The sequence below is a fragment of the Cebus imitator genome, unplaced genomic scaffold (assembly GCF_001604975.1).
Source record: "Cebus imitator isolate Cc_AM_T3 unplaced genomic scaffold, Cebus_imitator-1.0 Scaffold143, whole genome shotgun sequence".
NCBI lineage: Eukaryota > Metazoa > Chordata > Mammalia > Primates > Cebidae > Cebus > Cebus imitator.
Genome location: NW_016107458.1, coordinates 4,961,939 through 4,980,439, shown reverse-complemented (window position 1 = coordinate 4,980,439; position 18,501 = coordinate 4,961,939). Strand labels below are relative to the sequence as shown.

Sequence of the window (18,501 nt, the reverse complement as noted above, 5' to 3'; positions counted from 1 at the left end):
AGAAGAATCTTTCATGAAAGGAGGAGTCAACTGATGGGTCAAACTATTGTGGTCTTATTTTAAGATATTGCTATAGCCACCCCAGTCTTCAGCAGCTACCACACTGATCAGTTAGCAGCCATCAACATTAAAGCCAGGCCCTTCACCAGCAAAAAGATGATGACTCACTGAATGCACAGATGATCATTAGCATTTTTCAGTAATAAAGTATTTTTAAATTAAGGTATGGTCATTGTTTTTTAAGATATAATGCTATTACACACTTAACAGATTACAGTATAGTCTAAACATAACTTTTATGTGCAATTGGAAACCAAAAATTTCATGTGGCTCACTTTTTCATAATGATCTGGATCCAACCCCACAAGATTTATCAGGCATGCCTTTAAAGTGACTGGTGCACAGGAGGAGCTTAATAAACGGCAGCTACTATTCATATTGGTCCTATTAACTCTGATGAAACAGCTAGGGATGAATAAGCTAATACAGAGTTACGTACTTGTAGAAAATGTATGAACATTGAATGACTTCTAAATGATGATTTTTAAAAATTTCATCACAAAAAATAACCAGTATATTTATGGTTGTATAGAAAAGCTGGCACCTCTACAATGTGTGGGGCTAAAAAGTTATGTGGAATCCAAGAAACACTAAGATCTACAAGGGCTGTCTGACTATATTTTAGCATTCAACACATCATTTCAGATTATCTTCTAAAGCTGAAAGGCCATTAATCCATTAAAATACATTATTTTAAACAAAACTCAGACCATGCAACTGCACTACTACTATGACATTCTGGTATGTGGGGTCAGATTTTTTTCCTTTTTTACTGGCCTTTTTTCTCAGTTGGTCCAAAATGAAACGTGACTATAAAGTAAGATAATGGGCTTCCTTATGTGATGGTAAACCAGTTCCTGAGAGTTCCTAAGACATCTTACTCAATAGCAGCACAACTGAAAGAGAAGCAAAATTTCCAGGAATGATAACTCATGACTTAGTTGTGGAGGGTGGAGGTTCTGGAATGTTCACTTTTAAAGACCAATTTCAGCCCTTTATAGTCCCATTTACTAGAAACAGAGTCTCTCAGATTCCCCGTTGGTTCTTTTGGAAGCAGGTGGGGCAGGGGATTGTAGTGAGCCCTCCTCTAAATTATTCTGGACAGTCAATCATGTGACAGATTGACCTTCATGTCAGCCTGCAAGTAGACATTTTGAGGGTTCACAGATACAGAGAAAAGTACTTTCAGATGTTAGAAATTAAAAATCCTAAAGACATGCATGTGAATAATACATACAGACAAATATATCTTGTTTGAGGTTTTTTTCTCAGAGTCCCAGAAAGGAAATTACTTAGTAAGAAATCCTGGCTTATAATGTGGTCTTTTAGAATAAGAATATCTGAATCTAATCCTCCTGGAGTCAAAAATTGCGCTAAGCACTGTCTATATCTAACAATATCATAAGTTTCTAATCTGTTGTATATGACACTCTATTGCCAGGCCAACTCAGGATCTATGCATTAAAAACTGGGAAGAACCAGATTTTATTTTGCCTTTAAATGACTCTTTGCATCCAGTTCTTCCTCCTCAACAAAACTTTGCACTTTGTGGTTACAAGAAATATTTCCTTCCTAAAGCTCCACCAGGTAGCCTTCTGGTAGAAACTATTTTTTCATATGCTGCAGACCCTGGAAGGCAGGACATTCAAGTTACAACAGTTCAAGCCAAATGGCTGCAGGACCCATACAGATGTGACTTCTGTTGGCCCTTAAATAAAACATTAGATGTGTATCTATTGTTTGTGAGCTGTCCATGGTCCCTTTTCAGCTGACTGGGGTAAAAGGGTATGTAGATTAGCAGGCCAGCTGTTTGATAATGTCACAGCCAGTTACCTGGTAACCTATAGGAGGGCATTCTCTGTAACGTCTTTGCTGCTAAGCAATGAATTCAGGTAAAATACCTTTCCCTGGTTCTTTTTGGTCCAGTTTTAGAACACAGGGTATTGGTTACATTGTCTTCTCCCACAGCCCATTCACACCTTTTTTTTCTACCCAGGCCATGAAATGAGCTCTGATAAGTTGGACAATCCTGTTTCCTGGGACTTAACTGCTAATGCAAGCCAGGAGTAAGCAAATAGCTGGGCTGCAGTATTTCTCGGGATGTGTTCTAAGGTAACCACTGTCATAATGTCCCTTCCAGATCTTAGTTTTGGAATTGGCCAATATACCTACCAGATGGGCACAAAGAGGAGCAAAAACAATGGTAGGAATGTGGTGAGAAGAATGGTAAATATATGCCTGGTGATGTGTGCCCACATCAGCTACCAGCTTTACTATTCTTATTATTAGTTACATTTTGAAATACATACTTGCCCTCAATGCTTAGGCATAAATGCTTTTTAAGTAAACCACTCTGTCACAGAGACAAAGAGCACTGGGTAAGAGGGGACTCTGGCAACAGAACCTCAGTTTAGTCCCCTCAGAATAGGTTTGAGCCATCTTCTTTCTCTAAGGAGTTTGCTGCAGACAAGAAAGACAGCAAGCTTCTCAACTACATTTCTTCCCACCTTAAAATTTTGAAGCCATTATGATCTGATGTTACAGGACACCATCTAAGGTAAGCCCCACTCACTATGCTGCTTCCCCTGGCTGTGTTTTAGTAGAATTATAAGAAAGAGTGGTGTTTGGGTTCTCATAAAAACCTGTTAATTCAACTGTGCATTCTTACCACTTTCTGTGGAAAAATCACGTTTCCTCAGAGGAGGGCATGGGTTCTATCTGGGACTCTCATGTGCTGGGGCCCTGCCACTATCACTTCTTCCATGCATGAGGCTCACATTAGCTAAATCCACCAAATAGTTAGCAGGCAGACATTTTCTTCCCCAAAATAATATTCATGTTCAAAAGGGTTCACAAAGAAATTCCTTTCAATGGCAATCTCCACTAGAAATTTTAAAATATTTCTCTTTTTTTATAGTGAACCAAAATATACCCACAGAATACGAAAATCATGGGATACAATGCACTTCAAGTCCAGCACAGAAGCTATGCTCTTGCTGAAGCTCTTGCTTAAGACTCTCAGCTGGCAAAAAGGGCCTCTGCCAGGCAGCCACTGCCCCACCTCACTGGGTAATTTAACAGCAACAGGGTCTGAAACACAATTCCACCTTTGATTAGCGAGGGGGCCTTCAGCAAATTACCTGGCTTCTCTCAGCCTCAGTGCCCTCATTTTTAAAATGGGCATTAAAAAACATTGGTTAAAAACATGGTTACTATGAGAATTACATGAAATAATACACGCAACCCCCTAAGTGCATAATAATTGCTGGCCTTGGTTATAGTTATGTCTCCTTTGGAGCCCACGCTGAATCAAACTAAACAAAGAAATGCCTTTTGAGTGTCCTCTGTGGGCAAGGCTCTGCTTATCAATTAAAATCTTGTTACAGTGAATGAAAATAAAAAGTTAAAATGAAGAGCACTTTTGGTATTCATTGCTTAAGGTTCTTATTCAATTTTTTTAGAGAAACAGGCCTAGAGAGCACTAGAGTTACACAGCAGAAACCTGTGCCATGTGTGTGACATGCACCTCTTCTTGCACAGAAGCTTGTATGCCTGTGTGTTTGCCCAGTGAGCCCACTGCATTTGGAGGGGGCATGGGCATTTAGCTCTGCAGCTTTCCCTTGGTCGAGCAAACCGCTTGCAACAAGTAATGGTCAAGAAACATTTGTTCAAGTTGTTGAGTTAGGAAAGGATGAGGCAGAGAAATGAAACAAGGTCATGTCCAAAGCATTGCCTGTCGTTTTGGTCATTATCGTGTCTGTTACCTTTCAAATTTAAAGTGCTCGAAATCCTTTTTTTATTTTACAAAGTGTTAACAATGAGCGCATCTCTAAAAGACATTGTTTCTCTTTTAAAAAAAAATGTTTTTATTATACGTTAAGTTCTGAGATACACATCCAGAACAGGCAGGTTTGTTACATAGGTATACAGGTGCCATGGTGGTTTCCTGCATCCATCAACCCGTTATCTATGTTAGGTATTTCTAATCACCCCTAGCTCCCCACCCTCCAATGGGCTCCAATGTCTGATGTTCCCCTCCCTGTGTCCATGTGTTCTCATTGTTCAACTCCCACTTATGACTCAGAACATGGCAGTATTTGGTTTTCTGTTCTTGTATTAGTTTGCTGAGAATGATGGTTTCCAGCTTCATGTATGTCCCTGCAAAGGACATGACTCATCCTTTTTTGTGGCTGCATAGTATTCCATGGTGTATATGTGCCACATTTTTTAATGCAATCTATTATTGATGGGCATTTGGGTCGGTTCCAAGTCTTTGCTATTGTGAATAGTGCCACAATAAACATACATGTGCATGTGTCCTTATAGTAGAATGATTTATAATCCTTTGGGGATATACCCAGTAATAAGATTGCTGGGTCAAAGGATTGAGAATCAAGGTCCTTTATGAACTCTTTTGCCATCTAGGTAGGTTGACAGGCAATCTTACTCTCCCCAATTCATGGATATGAGATGATTAAGAAAATAAGCAGTGGGCTGGAGCCCCAAACTACAACAAACAAACCAAACAATGAAATATTAATATCTACAAAATTCCACGCAGGTTTCCTAAAGCCTTCTCCCAAATCTTAATTCACAGTTTCCCTTGAAATGGCAATTTAGATAAACCAGCACTTGCACATAAAAAGAGAAGCTCTAAGAGCTTCAATAAAAGGGATTGATAAGGAGAAGAGAGATGAGTAGTATTCTGTGCATTGAGAAGCTAAATACCCAAAGGGCTGGGCACAGCTCTAGCTGGGCAGCCCCTCGCAGCTTAACTCCACAGAATCCTCTGTTGGGCAGACCTTATCATAAACGTGGATTAAAGACCAAGAGCCACAAGGTAAACTGACAGACCAAAAAGACAACAAGAATCCTCCAGCATAGCTTTTGTGATTATAAAAAGAGAAATCATAGTCTGATTTCTGAGGCTAGTGACAGTTTAACTTAGTGGACTCTTTATGTAAGAAGTAAAGGCTTGGGGTTAAAAGAAATTTTTTAACTTCATAATGTAGGTTAAAGAAGACATTACATTTCTCACTTGCATTTTTTGCATATGGTAAATTTATTAGTTGACAGCTCTAAGTAGAATGCAAAAGAAAATACCCTGACACCTGTGTAACCCATTGAATTGTTTTTGTTCTTGAACTTCGCCCTTTGTTAGATTAATAAGTTGTGACACAGACTCATAAACTTAAAGTGGATTTTATAATCTTTTCACATCTTATATTAGCACTATCACCTTCTTACAATGATTTCGTTGTTATAACAATTTCCTCATATATTGGGACACTCCTTTGGACAGCATTACCTCATAAATAAGTCATTTTGATATTTCAAGAATAAAACCCCTTTGGATAGAGACCAAGAGCTGCTATCACTTTAAAACGAATGGCTCTTTTGACAAATAATATATTAAGACTCTTGCGTGTTTTAACTTAGGTTCTGAAGACTTAAGTGTCAGAATCCTAAACTAAGACACATTTGCTTTTTTGCTATTTCCCACCTCTGAGTATTGCAAGACACAATATTTTGACAGTGTTTTACATTTATACTTCACACAAACAAGGCACAATTGCACATTTTATCACCACACAAAATAAACCTAGGTAAATATCCCTTTCTTCCTGTCTTGTATGCTGTCATTTGGCCATGAGGCATTATCTTTGCCTCTTTATTCCTGTTTTGTGAGTAAGTTGTGTTTTAACTAAACTTTTCTTTTCCTGGAGTTAGCAGTGATTAATTAGATGCCTCCTTATCCTGCACAATTAGAGAGGATTGCCCTCTCTGCATATTCTTCCTAATTCCTAAGTCCAGAGCCTCCACAACTAGAAACAATTCTTTTTTCTTAATTTTGAGACACGAGGTACTGGGAACATTCATATAGTCAGTAAAAGGCCTCCCAAAAGTATGCTCTTTTTAGAACACACTTACCATCAGCATGGTTCACATCTACCTGATTATTTCTTATCTAAACAAAACTCTGGTGAGGATTTTTTTGTTTGCTTTGGTTTGGTTGGGTTTTTGCTTTTTCTGTCTCACAAAACCAAGTGTTCTCCAGCAATGAGGCAACGGAAAAAATCAATACTTGCCATGTACCATGTAACCAATAGAATAAGGGGAATGATTTATGTATGGTTGGATGCAGCCTGAATCAGCTGGGGCCTCGTACAGAGAGCAAGAAAAAGAGAGAGGAAGAGACACACAGAGAGAAAGAGAGAGAAAACAGGGGAGATAGCACTGCAGTGATTATTTCTACAGAGTGGCCAGATTTTCTTTTTCTGCAGCAATAATCCCCCTTTCCGGCACTACAGGACACAGGGAAAGCCTGCAATTTGTGGAATATCTGATGGCTCAGCTTTCCCCTCCTTTCCTCAGAGTCATGATGCCATGTTCATATTAAGGTACACTGAGAAGGGGAGAATGATGTATGGCCTGCAGTCCTTCAACCTTCCAGTCATCTCCACCCTAAGAAAGGCTAGTGATGAGTCGGCAAGCATTAGTTGACAGTCAAATTATCAACAGGATTAAAAAAAAATAAATAAAGCGCTCCAGCAACGCTTCCTAAGAAGACCAGCGGGAAGGGCTTACAGACAAGAACTACTCTATACCCCAGGAGTTTCTGCTGGAAATACAATTTGGTTAACTGGAAATCCAGTGTGCTGCAGCATTTAAAGGTATTTCATCCTGAAGGTAACTTTTAGGGTAGCTGATATTCTTATTCAAAGCTTAGATATGAACTGTAAGTTATGTGCTTGTGGTGGGGAGGTACAAATAGAAAGCCCCAAACCCAGCTACTTCAGAGCTGGATACCTGGTACTATTGTACATTGAATTCTAGTAGTTGTGACTTTAAATTGGGTTCATCATTTGCTTCAGAATGACATAATATGTATGGATATATTATGTATAACATAATAGTTTATAAAATTCCTACTCCCTGCTTCAACCCAAGATGAACCTTGCAGGACTTGATGAGAGGCAAATTTGACCATTTCTTTAGAATATCTTTGTTTTCGATGTATTTAAATGGATCTAAATTTGTTTTCATGAGTTACCTCCTTTATACATTGTGCTTAAAAATGTAAAAAGGTTGACAGTGTTTCATTTCCATCAGTCTGTTGAAGACTGAATTATATCCTTTTATGAAAAACACTGATGCCATATAATTTTTATGATGTTTTCACATCCTTTAACCCAGACACAGTATTAACACCACAGTTTGATATTCTGCTAAAATATCCTATATTCTACATATGATTCATTACACCACACGTCATACATGGAAAGATATTTTAAATACTGAGTATGTCAGAATAATGCCATGTCGTTAATGTTTGTTTAATTTGGAGCTGGTAGTGTTAACACTCATAAACTGTTAAAATAGTTTCCCCCCCTTCATTTGAAAGTGTCTGTCTGTTCAACCCGATATTATCATAAACTTTCTTGATAAAATGCCATGTAATTTTTAAAATTTGTATGTTTACCTTATATAAATTATATTAAACTCTGTTGACAAAATAACATGCGTTTTAAAGCATGTAATGTTAACCCTATAAAAATTATCTTCAACTCTCTTAACCAAATTCCATATTGGTTTTTAAATATGTACATTCAGAGTGTACTGGATGGCAATTATTGGCATTTTTCCACACATATATTTATCAACTAATTTTTGCTTTCATTTATGTCATAATTATTTTTGTGATTCTGACATACTGTATTTAGTTCCTCATTTACACTGCAGAGTTTGTAGATTTATTTTGTAGTTAAGTTTGCACACATAGAATAAAAGATTAAAAATAAAATGCAGCTAGCTAGAAAAATATAAAAAACTATTCTCAGTAGTCCTTGTCTTTTAAGTTACTCATCACACTTTAATATCATTTTATAGATGTCATTGAAGAGCAGTTAGGTTGAAGTTTTATTAGTTATAAATCAGTAAATACTCTCATGTCTGCACTTAAATATCTAGTCATTGAGAGATTTGATCTATCCCATTCCTTACAAAGTAATTTGGGGAAGATTTCTATGTAAACTTCATAAATATATATAATTTTTTTCCTCTGAACAAAATTGAGAACAATAAAAATGTAGTCCATAAGTAAACTGTACATAATGAAATATCTTTCCATAATTATAATACATAACTGATTATCTAAATCAATAAAAATTATGCTTAATTGTTTTAAATGGGGGAGACCGGGTAGATATCTGCTGCCTCTCTCTACATAAGGAAAGATTAGAACTGTTTTTTACATTTTGATCTTGATCACCATTCTCCCTTTCATTCTTCTATTGGCCCAAACAGGTAAAACAACAGAAACCCATTACCATCTCTACTTTTGGTTCCATTGCCTCAGCCAGGCCATCCAGGTGAGGGTTAATAAACAGAGAACACCAGGAGAGTGTCCAAATAAAGTGAGAACTGTAAAGACGAAGCCCAATTCTGCAAATGCCTCAGCCAGAAAGAATGCTCTTAACAGCCTACAAGCAGGCATGTGCTTACCAGCAAACTAAAGTAAATGGAAATCAAGAAGCATATTCACCACCAGCAAGGTGCTGCTGACCTATAAGGTAAGTACAACTAGGACCTTATTGTAGATGTATTTTTAGAGATATGTCACTGCCACTTAAGAAAAACCGTTATCTGTAGCAGAAAAAAAGCTTAAAAGCCTGCCAAAGGCCACAGAGAGTGTTCAATGAGTCTAGCCAAGTCTATTATATTATTTGAGATAGGCCTTCCAACCACAGGTACATAGGGGGTTAGCAAACAGAATTCTTGCCCTAACAATACCAGAATCACACCAAATGAGTGATAAACTAATGGCAGGAACCAGATGGGTAAATAAGAAGCCCAAGAGCTGGATTTCATTGTTAGTTAACAGAATTCCAACACATGTCCCTTCTGTTTAAAAAGTTTATTTTTACTAAATATAAACTTCCCGAGTTCTAATGAAAGCTGACAATGCTCCCTAGTATGACATTCATCTCCGTCAATATCTGGAGTTAAAATTCATAGGTTCATTAGTTTATGGATGAAACTCACGTTGGCACTTACGCTATGACAGAGAAACATATCTTCGCATTGTAAGCAAGGGTCTTCAGTGAACGCCTACTATGGTTTTATATTCTCCTTCATCAGTGGTTAAAATTTCACTGATGAAATACCCATTAAAGAGAAAATCAATGTCTGAGTTTAACCACCTGCTTTGTTTTAGCACCACAAATTATTTTAAAAACTGATTAACATAAGTAACTTGCTATTTAGGAAATATAGCAAATAGTGTTTCATATTGCTATTCTGGCAAGCAAAAAATGGTTGACATACAGTTCTTTGCTCAATAATTAATTAATCCACTTAATACAAATAAGTGAAAGAACTGATCAAAAAATTCACATTTTTAAAGACTAACTTCATCTTTGTATAATGAGTAAAAATGAAAACATTCCCATGTTAAACATAAAATATTATTACTTTTAAATATGTCTGCTTCTACCTAAGAGATAATTGTAGGTTTCCATAAAAGAACTATTTCTCACTCTATGTCTTTTTTCTGCAATTAGTCTGTAGCACCCACAGCATCATGGATTAGTCTAGTTTAATCTGAACATAATTGGATAGCAAGCTTCTATTTTCTAATCTAAACAAGCTCATGTTAAAAATACATAGAATTTGGATTCTGTTTAACAGAAAGGCTAAATAAGGAGTATAAAATATGACAACACATTTCTGAATTGTTAAAATATCATTACCTGTATTTTGCAGACCTTGCCAAGGCATGAAAGCACAGGCAACAGTCTACTGAAAATATTAAAAAGATGTATGACCAGACCCACACTTTAGCTGGGTCTCCTGATAGCGTGAGGTTCTTTGGCCCTCATCCTGGATGTTTGCATTTGCATCTTTATAGATTATAAGGAGATATAGATCCCTCCGTCTCTCACAAAGCTGTCCAATTCTCGCCACTACTTAGAATGGTTTTACTATATGGGCTGCCTCATTTATGCAAGCAGAATTTTCTCTCATAAGATCTAAATGAGAACACATCTTCCCTCCCTACCCCCAGGGAATAATCCAAAAGATGGGAGGTTCTTAATAGAACAATTAATTGTGATAAATTTCTGATTTTTGCTCCTTCGTCCAGGGCTATTTCCATGGCAACATCCTCTCATCCTATTGTTGGGTTGCTCTTCATTCACACAGCAGGTTAAGCCCAGGGCAGCCAGGGCAGGCTGATGGTCAGCTTTTATTTTCTCTGGCCCTTCAACAAAGGTTAGTTGAGGTCACCAGAAGCCAAAGGGTAATTACTTTTCCTCCTCAGGGTTAAAGGTACACAGATTGCTATTGGGACAACTGTATGGATGACCTTCAGCTTTTAATGTTCAATCTTCTTTTCTTTCGTCAGAGAATGAATAAGTATAACAATCATGATGCAACTCTCATGCCTAAAAGTCCAAGTAGAAAGCCGTTTTTTGTTTTGTAAAATTACTATATATTAGCATAATATACTCTTGAAATCAATTTGGAAAATCCAAGGCAAAAAAAGGTTTCCTGTCACTTAAATTAAAAAAAAGAATCCATGGCTGAAAATTGCAGCTGTTCGTTGGTTTTCCTATTCAATTACTCTGATATTCATAATTTCCCAGGCTTCAATCATTTCCTGAGGGTGTTAAGGCTGAGAAGAAAATGGAAGTTTTCCTGGCTCCACTTGGGGCTCTATATTTTTTCCCTTCAAACACCAGTTGTGGCCTTAGCCCCCTAAACTGACTAAGAGTACATTAGATTAAAATTAATTCCCTCTCTTTGCTTCTCTATTCTCAGAGAAAGCCAGCCTCTAAAATAATTGGAAGAGGTGAGTGGAATCTTTTGAGATCAAATGCTTAAAACACATTGCCCCAGTCATTTGAAGAGCCACTTTCATATTTCAGTTCTCCATTTCAATCTAGAATTTTAAAGGAGTAATTGTTAATGGGTTCCAAAAATGGAGCCAGACATAAGCCAGAATGTATGTGTTCTTGTTCCACCACCAGGCAAAAGACTTTCAGCTCCCTGGACATGATGGGTTTCCTAATGGTTCATCTCAAAGAAAGATGCACAGAAGGGAGACTGAACACCTTCTGCGGGGAGGGGCGAGGGCCATCTGAAAGGACCACCTGACCCACTCTGCAGCCTGACCCAGAGGGGACCATCCCTCCGAGTCTCTTCATGTTTATCCCAGAAATTGCCTAGTTGAGGGAAATGAGAGCAGACCCTCCACACACACCCTGAAAGAGGTGGAGACATTATTTCTGCCTACTTTCTCTGACTCACCTGTCTATGGCTGGAGATCAACCAGATACTGTATTTCCCTCCAGTCTCCTATCTTTCTCGAGAGCCCTGACCCAGCTGTCTATCCAGCGCCACTTTCACAGTCTTCATATGGAGTCATCCTGCCCAGGAGCTTACTGGGAACCCTCTAGATCCACACCAAGGCTGCCCCTACAGACTGCTTCTTCAGCTGCTCCATGCCCCCATCCTCACCCCTTTGGCCACTCTGCCTTTGTCAAGTAGCCTGTAGCCTCTCGTGTATGGCTTCCCCCTCCCTGAGCTTATGCCATCCCCTCTAAATGGCAATTTTCTCTTTTAATACCTGCCTCTTCGAAAGGTTGGTTTACAATCCAGTTCCTTCAGAAATTCCTCCATTTTTATTCTCTGCTATATCTAATAAATTAAATAGATACATGTAATAAATATACATATACACTGAAGCTATAGAAAATGCATCTAAATATCTGAATCCTATTGAATAGCAACTTAAAAAAAAAAAAACCCAATGTCTTAAATTACTCCCATTTACAAATTCTGGGGCCTCTTACAACACAACTCTTCTACCCATATTTTACATACAAGAACAACTTGGTATTCATCTTGGCAAGTTTTATTTTTTTCACTTTATTTTTTATTGTCCCTTCTACATATCTACAAAGTCCTCCTCCATGAGCAAAATATTTTGGCATCGTTGTATCACAATCTCCCCAAATTGTCTCCTTTTTGCTCTCAATTGACCATCAGTTAGTATCTGCTGAATTATTAATTCATGTTTAAGGAGCTAACAGAAAACAAGGTATGCACACTCAGCTATATTTCATGTTAGAAGGGATTTCAGTAAAATTATGGATGTGGATGGTAGGTGATGGAGATAATATTTGGAAAAGGATAAGAAACTGAAGGAGGCATACATGTCAGGGTCTTGAGGAGAGGAAGATCTAGCACTGCCCATAGCTGGTTGGCAGCAATGGCCCATGGTAAAAGAAATTGTCCTTTCCTCAATCACAGACCAAAGTCAAAGGGACCAGTTATGTCTCTGCTCAGGGTTCTCTGACCAGGGGCATTTGATGAAAGCAGGGCTGGCAGCTCTTAAAGTTGGCTCTAAGCTGGTTAGCTGGAGCTTCACAAAGTGTTAGGGAGAGTGATGGAGTCACACAAGGTAAACTTTAAGAAAGTCATTATTTTCCTTTCTGCAAAGTCCACCCCCACTTTCCAATCTCCACCCTAACATCCCTACATGCTCCAGTTCCCCAGAGTCCCATCTCACAATGAGATTTTCGTGTCAATAGGCCATATTTCCCCAGATCTGCTAAGAAAGATGCCTGGATGAAATATTTAGTCATAAGCAATGTATTTCAGGCATTTTGATGAGAGAGATATTTAGGAATAACAATTAATTTTACGTTGGTACAAAAGTAATTGCTGTTTTTGCCACTAAGAGCAATGGCAAAAATCACCTTCCTGGAATTTTCCCAGATCACCCTATGAGTTGCTCTTCGAGTAACCAACAAATTAAAAGCATAGTACCTGGGATATATTAGGTCAAAGCATCCGGCAACGCAACAGGTTGTATATTTTCACTCATTTCAAAGTGGACACAAACATTCTTCCCTTTAGGCAAGAGATTCGACCACTTGCCCTTGGCTGCATCTACTTTTTAAAGCTCCTTTATTTTCCCTTGAAATCCAGAGGCATTGAGTTCTGTGTCCATAGTAAGCTTCTCTCTTTCCTATTTTGTAGTAAAAGTGTTACTGGAAGATTTAACATAGAGATATTTTCACAATTGCAATTTATTCTTCTTTATATGCCAAAAATAGACGTGACTTGTCATCCCTTCTGATCACTGTCTTCACATGTAGAATGTAAGGCTGTCTCCTAAAGAGCTCGAGAACCTTCTTTATCAGTTGTTGGGTGGTTACAGAAAGTGACAGAGAAGTAGCATGGGCCAGAGCATCAGGCCCCAGTACCAAATAAGTGATAAGGGTTTAGTTCCTGGCATCTCTGTCCTAAAGCTTGGGCACTTCCAGGGCTAACATAGAATGGGACTTGGGAAGCAAACTTGCAGCACAGTGCTGCTAAAATTTTTGCATACAGAAGAAATACAGATTTATTGACATCACCACTAGAGATCCTGAGTCAGTAGCTGGGACCACAGGCACACACCACCATCCCTGGCTAATTTAAATTTTTTTTTTTGTCAAGACAGGGCCTCACTACTTTGTTCAACCTGGTCTCAAACTCCTGGCCTCAAGCGATCCTCCTGCCTCAGCCTCCCAAAGTGCTAAGATTATAGGTGTGAACTTCCTCACCCAGCCTTCATTTTTAAATAAAGATAATTCATCCAACCTCCAGGATTGGTATAAGGCACAAAAATAATGATATATAATTTCTTAGCACTGCTACAGAAGATGATTACTACAAATAGTATTATTACTTGAAATATTGCTTTTCATCCAGCTGTGATCTGGAAACTTCTACATTTGTTCCAAGTTAGGATGCTATGAAGGCTATTTGAGAGATGCTGCCAGTGAAAGACCAGACGTTCTCTCCTCAGGGCCCACATGAAAGTCAAAGGACAGATTTTTTTTTTTTAAACTTTAAGTTCTGGGGTACATGTGCAGAATATGCGGGTTTGTTACAAAAGTATACATGTGCCATGGTGGTTTGCTACACCATCAATGCATCGTCTACATTAGGTATTTCTCCTAATGCCATCCCTCCCCTAGACCCCCACCCACTGACAGGCCCCGGTGTATGATGGTCCCCTCCCTGTGTCCATGTGTTCTCATTGTTCAGCTCCCACTTATGACTAAGAACGTGTGGTATTTGGTTTTCTGTTCTTGTGTTAGTTTGCTGAGAATGATAGTATCCAGCTTCATCCATGTCTCTGCAAAGGACATGAACTCACCCAAAGGAAAGATTTTACAGAAGTCTTTCTGAGAGGCCCTTCCATACCTGAAAGATTTTGGCATACTTTTCTTCATTTAAACATTTTTACCAAAAGCAAATTATGCTGACTGAATCAACAGAAGACACTGAGAAGTAGAAAGATACTGACCTGGGAGTCAGGAAACACATTCTAATGTCCTGGCCCTGCCACTGCCTTGCAAGTCAGTTCATTTCATTAGATTTCTGTTTCCTCATTTGAAAAACAAGTCAGTTGAACTAGCTATCATGATGCATATGGTACTTATTAGGCACAAGTGCTGTTCTCAGGGCATTACACACATAAACTCAAGCTCACAACAATTCTATGAGCTAGAGAGCATTTTTCATACCCACTTCATAAATCAGGAGACTGAGGCACAGAGAGGTTAAAATAGTCATGTTCAAAATCATGTAAGTAATAAGTAGCATAGATGAAATTTGTATCTACTCAATCAATTCCAGCATCTACACTTTTAACCATGATGATGTGCTGTCTTTCACCAGGGGAGGAGATTTAGATGGTGCTAAAGTCTCTTTCAGTGTTTACATTCTATGGATCTATGAGAGTAAAATAACCCCTAGAATCTCAGGTTCTATATTTTAGACCAGTGGAGCAAAGAACTTATTAAAAACCCTGTAACTTATGACTCAAACTATTATCTCATATCAGTACCAAAAAAAAAAAAAAAGAAAGAAAAAAAATTCCAAGTGCTTTCACAGATAAGAGCACCTTAGATTGTAATTGGATCTCATGTATGTAGGGGAGGTAATAGCACCATGCACGAGACCAGAAAAAGGAGGCCCAGAGAGCTCAGAACTTGACTACGTCATCCAGTAAAGCCGGAAATGAGTCTTACGTCTCTAGTAAGACCAGAGGTCTGCAGGCTAGTGTTCTGGGGCCCATTCAACCCGAGTCACACATTTTCTCTACGACTTCCTCTTAGATTTGGCAGAAACGCATAAATTTTAAGATGTCACAGAGAAAGTAGCTCTCCTCTGTTTCCTCCTAGTCTAACCTCTCACATAGACACCAAGATGTGTGGCCAGATACCAAGGAAGTCAGCTCACACAACCCTTCAAAATTCAGATGCAAATATATGGGGGTTGCTGCAGAATGAGTTGCTCTGAGCTTCAACTCCATTTCAGGCTTTCTGAAGAGCCATCCAACCTTGCAGCCTCTGCCAGCTCTCCTCCTCCTCTTTCCTTCACTCTTACAGGTGCCTCTGCCCTGCACTGAAATAAAAAAACCTGCTCTCTCAAACATCACCTGTAACTTCCAGTTCCAAGAACCAGCTGCTTGTTCCCTGGATGCACCTGGTGCATTCCCAGTCAAGCTTCTGCTCACATACCTCCCTTCTTCTGGAACAGGCTTTCCACCATCCAGCCTTCAAATCATATGCTTGTTTACAGGCTTATCTCACATGTCACCTCTTCCAGGAAGCCTCTTTTACTCCTTCCAATCAGATGTACTCACGGTACCTTACTTGTGCCTTTCTCATGGCATGCTCAAGTTCTGCTTTTTCTTGCTGTTGGGCTTATACTTTCTTATCTCCCATCAGCTTCTTCATATCCAGACTACTTTTGACTCCTCAGCAGTGCCGAGCGCAGTGCTTGTCACTGATAAATATCTCTTCGACCTTCAATTAATCTTCAATTAATCTTTCATTCTGTAGGATTCACTTTGTGAGAATATACAGGAAAGAAATGAGATCATTAGATTCTAGTATCTTTCCCAAATTTCACCAGTTGTTTCAGGAGGTTGGGATGGTGGTGACTGTTTTAAATAAATTTCTGACTGTCAAAGCTCATCCCAGAGGCGAGAACACCCTTTCTATAGCAGCCATCTAGCCTGTCTCCAAAGAGGTTTCCAGGTGTGAACATGTCAGCCCGAGACTCTGTTAATTGGACCTTCAGCAGCTCAAGGTCCTTATTGCACAGCTGCTGTTTTAATCCAGAAAGGGAGAGCTAGGGATGAGGAAGCACAGGAGATGGACTTCGGAAAATCCTCACTGTTCCAGAGCGCTCCATTTTCACTTCTGCTGGCCCTCACCAAGGAAGAATGTGGGATCAAGCGACCAAGGAAAGGCTAACTGATGTGTTTCGTTCTTCTTTTTCCCTTTCTACTTTAACATATTAGAGGAGTGTTATTTGGAATTTTGACATTTACAAAGAGTTTAAGGTTAAATTATTCTGGTGGAAAATAAAAATGCCAATCTTTTTCTCTAAAGACAGCAAAACTGTTTAGCATAAAAATTCTCCCAGGATGTTCAAGTCTTTTGGAGTTTCTCCTTACCAATAACTATTCATGAACACCACTCTGTGAAGTACCTCAAAACACTTCAACTGGTGTATGACAGTGTTTTCTAAATAGGCATATGAATCTGGAGAACTGGAGCTAGAAGACACCATCTGTGAATGAGGGCATTAGAGATTAGGTTAGGTGGAGAAGAGAGCCTCGGTTGCCCAGGCCTCTCCCATTGCCTGCAACAAGGCAAACACGGGCACCTCTGGACTTAGATGTGATCCGCCAGCACAAGGGTGTCCATTGTTCACTTGGCCAAATCAGGGGCTTTAGAATGGTTAAGAAAAAAGGCAAAGAGGCCCTTCTTCTTCATCACACAGCAGTGTTTCTCAACTGTTTAAAAATTATATCCCCCTGCCTTGGGGCCTTTTTAACCTTTTTTTCCAGTTGCTCCCCCTTGACATTGTAATGCCACAGATACATTGTTTATATATCAGTTTATGTGCTATGACCCTTTGAAAGGCCACAAGCCATTGTCATGCCTCAGATGTTTTTGCTCTTCAAACACTGATATTTGCACCCTTCCCCACTCAGAGGTGAGGGGGTGTAATATTCCTCGATGAAGAATACATAGTTGCAGGCCCACCCAGTGGGTTGACAGGACACTTCCTGACCACCACTCCAGGTTTCTTTTCATTTTTTCTCTCACTCCCCTTCAGATTTGGTAGGAGCCTGCAGCTTGCAGAGCACAGAGCTAGAAGACCCAGAGTGAGCAGGTGGCTGCTAAATAGAATGCTATGACAACATGAGGGAATCAGGGCAGAGAGACTGACAACAGTCTCAGAGAAATGGTGTGTTTCATGCAGTAAAAAATTAGGTTTCACAGTAGTAAGTGTTGAGTTAATAATTATTATAAGACATGGATATAATGGGTAAAATTTTCAGCAATAAACTTATCCAAAGAATAGCATTAAAAGAGTTCAGAGATTAGATATTCCATTGCCCCTTTTATCAGCAAAAGGGTATGAAATTGGATTTTTCCTTCAATCTAATTCGCTTTTCCAATATTATAATTAACTTGACAAATAGACCTCAATTTCTGCACCTTCTCTTTTGCGTGAACACTTGATAGGCACAACATAACGATCCTAGTGATTAGCTCACTGTAGGCTAAAAATAAGAGGACTAACAATACATTAACATTTCCATTATCAATCAGAAAATGGTAGGTCAGCTTCTTGAATGATATGTTGCTCAGCACATTAAATCCTTGAACTCAGCAAAAATATATAAATACTTTTACTCCTGAAGTTATAGTTTAAGAGAGTCATGTTGCAGGATAAATTGGAGATAAGGACAATCAATTTGGATTGGTCTAAGTGGAAGAATAATGGATTGCTATTTTTTTTCCTTTGCCTAGTATAGAAACCGAGGGCCCATGCTATCAGTTTGGTATCAAAGAGGAGGCAATGAATAATCAATCAAAAACAAATTTCTACTTGTTTTTGTGCTGGTACCATCTGCTATACACACATCACCTTGGGACAGGGCCAATGGACATCTACCAACTGATACCATTAAAGCAGAGTGAAGATCAAATTATTCTCCTTTGACTTGGGCACCAGAGGACCTGGTTTTTCTGTTTAAAGCTGGTGTCAATGCTGTGTTCCAGTCACTGGATTCCACAGATTTATAATCCATCTCCTCCCACACATTCATTACTGCCAACATTTTAAAACTTCAATAGTGCCTCCAGGTAAATCTCCTCCATAACACTAGCTTAATAGTGTCTATAACAGGAGAAAAAAATCTAAGAACTGCAGGCGAAATCCAATCACGCCCATTTGTCTCTATCTTGTCTCTGGCTCTCTTCCCTACAAAGGCAGTGCTGAGTAGTTGCAACAGAAACTGGCTTTTTGAACTGCCAATCTGAAAAATAATTACAGTCTGGCTCTTTACAGAAA

The 18,501-nt window shown here is 38.9% G+C and overlaps 1 long non-coding RNA gene across 1 annotated transcript in view; it reads left to right on the top strand.

Annotated features, from left to right (window-relative positions):
- Positions 1-8,532: 8,532 nt before the first annotated feature.
- Positions 8,533-18,501, top strand: part of LOC108313812 — an 84,480-nt gene continuing 74,511 nt past the window's right edge. Inside the window, exon 1 of the long non-coding RNA XR_001829239.1 lies at positions 8,533-8,633. This is a non-coding gene — a long non-coding RNA (uncharacterized LOC108313812). The remainder of the gene's footprint in view (positions 8,634-18,501) is intronic.